This window comes from Phocoena sinus, chromosome 15, assembly GCF_008692025.1.
Source record: "Phocoena sinus isolate mPhoSin1 chromosome 15, mPhoSin1.pri, whole genome shotgun sequence".
Classification (NCBI taxonomy): domain Eukaryota; kingdom Metazoa; phylum Chordata; class Mammalia; order Artiodactyla; family Phocoenidae; genus Phocoena; species Phocoena sinus.
The window spans coordinates 82,263,806-82,265,793 of record NC_045777.1 but is presented as its reverse complement, the minus strand read 5'-3'; positions in this window follow the sequence as shown (position 1 = coordinate 82,265,793).

Here is a 1,988-nt window from a genome sequence, read left to right as displayed (position 1 = left end):
TTGTATTTAAAATATGTGTGAACTGGTTTCATCCTAGTCTCTAAGTTCCTTGAGGACAGTGGAATTTTACCCAACTCTTCTGTACACTGCACAAAATGCTTGACACAATACTTGGCACTTGGTGAATACTCATTATTTGATGACTTGAAGCTTGATCAAAGCTTCAATTCAATCCTATTCCAATTCCAACTGAGAGGGGCTGGGACAAGATGGCGGAGCGGAAGGACCTTGAGCTCACCTCCTATCACGAGCTCACCTCCTATCATAAGCTCACCAAAATCACAACTGCTGAACAACCATCTATAATAAAGACCAGAACCTACCAAAAAAGATCTTCTACACCCAAAGACACAAACAAGAAACCACAATGAGATGGTAGGAGGGGCGCTCTTGCAATATCATCAATTCCAAGTGAATCTATTAAGCAAATAAAATCATCCCATAGCAGTGTCCAACCACTCTCTTCCTCCTGTTTCCCATTTCTAAGTACCACCTTCCCTGGAATTAATTTTTTTAAAGGCAGAGTCCTCATATTGGATACTAGATCAAGGTCATTACACTAGTCTAAAAAACAAACACTAAAAATAACTTGCTCTTCTTGTAACTCAAACTGGCTCTTACACCAGAACATGATGGGATTAGGGGCTATGTTCTGGACTAGGCATCAGGTCAGCCCTGCCACTGACTTACATCAAAACCTTCCTCAACTCTCAAAATCCTCTGGTCCTGTTTCTTCAGTACAGAACAAGATGGTTTCACTTCGAGCCCCTGTGGAACTAGAGTCTATCATCTGGAATGGCTCATAAAACATGAAAGGAAATGCATCAAACGGTAAGCTTTGCTTAGGCTGAAAAGCAAAATATTAACTCAAACGATAGAACCAGTGACTAACATTAAACGTCTCACTGTTACTTTTCTGAGGCTAAATTATTTCTTACCTTGTCATTTATCATAAAGAGCCTGGTATTACTGATTTGCATGTGTCACTCTCATCTGCCCGGATTATAAACTCCTTCAAAGAAGGAACTGTCCTTTGTAAAGAGGTGGGATCTGAATAAAACACGGTAGGTATTTTGACTCTGGGTACCAACTCTACGTACTTCTGGATTAGTTCACCTAACTTGCAGACACACGAGGAATCCTTGCTTCCACGAGTGCTGTCCTTTCTTTACCAGGATGTTGTCTTCAGGAGGGAGTGATTAACTGAAAACGATATTTCAGCTCTCAATCTGTCCTCGATCGCCCTTAAGACCAAAGGCTTTGTAGCCATGGGACCAAATACAACAATTACTTCCAGGGCGTTACTGCTCCATGAACAGCCCCAGAGAACACAGTGTGACTCTGAAGTAGGGAATTTGACGAGTTCACTTTGGTGAACATCACCTGACAGCCAAGCATTGGGGTCAAACTTGTAAACCACCCCAGGGCCAGGAGAGCCGGTTCAGAATTTCTGTGGGTTCAAGAGCAACCAGTCTAGCGGGAAGAGGGGTTCAGGGCATTGTCTTCCTGTGTTTGGGGGGCAGTTTAACTCTCCCAACTCCCCGGTGCTGTGGCGCCATCTCGGGAACAGGGAACAAGCGATTCTGACCGGGGAAGGGTCGAGAAGGTTCCTTGGAGAGACTTCCACAGAGGGAGACGGGCTCTGACGGGGCCTCTATGAAGGGAGAAAAACATAGGGATTTGTCGGTCCGTGTGGCTCAAAAGGCCCCAATTCTCAGTACCTCATTTCGTGACCAATGCACTTGTGAAAGCGCCAAGGCTCCACACACGTCGGTCCGTGAGTCTGAGGACATTTTTCGAGGGAATCAGTAAGATGTCCACGCTGCCGCGCCACCACCTCCCAGCGGTTTTCTGACGCCGACTTCGCAGAGGCAGCAGCTTCCCCTCAGGCCCGACCCTCCCCCGCCGGCCGCGCTCGGGACCCCGGCCGCGCGCCCGGCTGTGCGCGTGCGCCGACCGCCCCAGCCGCCCTGCGCAGGCGCCGTGGC